Here is a 1,328-nt window from a genome sequence, read left to right on the forward strand (position 1 = left end):
TCTTCTGGTAGGAAAGATCTACACCTAGTCTTCTCGGACAAGGGTGAAAAATCTCGGAGAGCCCGCGTACAAGTTGCGCACGTTAAAGATCCCTCGGTGGTCTAAAATCGATAAGAGTAGGCTTCGGTCGTCACCTGAGCAAAATTTCCAATTTCCTACCAACAGAAATGTTTAATGTGTCCCACGCGCTCATATAACCTTATGCAGTTGCGAGCACCTAAAACACTTACAAAAAAAAAGGAGTGAACTATGAAAATAAGAGACACCACGACTAAATAATTTTGCCATGTTGGTGCGTCAGGCTTCTCTTATTTTTCTCGCTCACAAACCATGACAAAATAGTTAGCCACCTTTTTAAAAAATCGTAGCACAGGACTGAGCTTCCAAATTCGACCCCCTCCCCCCTCTTAAACAATAACTACAGAAACCATATTTTTCTCTATTGCTGTGTGGCGGTGAATATACCCACTGTCTTTAACTTCGTCTTTAACCCCCCACCCACCCCCTCTGCCCCGAAAAAATCCATATCCCTCCTTCTCTCCATTCACTTCCATGATGTTCTTCCTTCCACGTCTCTCATTTTGATGTTTTCCACCCCCCACCCCCCGTCAATGAAAAATTAAAAATCTTTTTGTTTTTATGTAAATGCTTTTACGGTCCCATTGTTGCAATTTAGATATTTTAGGAAACAGGATTTGACCAAGCCGGTCAGGGCTTACTCGGGATAATAGGGATACGACATCCCAGAGGAGAGACCGAGATAGTCGATCAAAATTCTCCCCACCCGGGAATCGAACTCAGGTCTTCTGAAAGCGACATCGAAGCGCCTAAGCGCTACAACTCTGATGCTGGTCCCCACAACCAAATAACTTTGTTCAGAAGTTAATCTCACCCCGCCCCCTTCCAAAAGCCACCACAAAAAACAACAACCCAACAACCCCCCCCCCCAATAAAACACACACACACACACATACATCAAACTAACAGCAAACCAGCACATTTATGACACTAAAAAAACCACGTATAGCCGTACAACAAAGACAGAGAAAGGAAAATAAAAACGCAGGGTGTTAGAAAAAAAAATGATATCAAAATGCATAATATAGAGCAAACAGCATAATAAAAGCTTCATGCAGCCCCATATAGAGCATACCAGTCCGACTCAGATCTGTGAAAAGGATGGATGAACGTGTGAGAGAGTGAGAGGGGGAGTGAGTGTGTGTGTGTGTATGTGCGTCTGTGTGTGTATGTGCGTCTGTGTGTGTGAGCGAGTGTGTGTGTGTGTGTGTGAGTGTGTGTGTGTTGTGTGTGTGTGTGTGTGTGTGTGT

Source organism: Aplysia californica, unplaced genomic scaffold (genome assembly GCF_000002075.1).
Source record: "Aplysia californica isolate F4 #8 unplaced genomic scaffold, AplCal3.0 scaffold00077, whole genome shotgun sequence".
NCBI lineage: Eukaryota > Metazoa > Mollusca > Gastropoda > Aplysiida > Aplysiidae > Aplysia > Aplysia californica.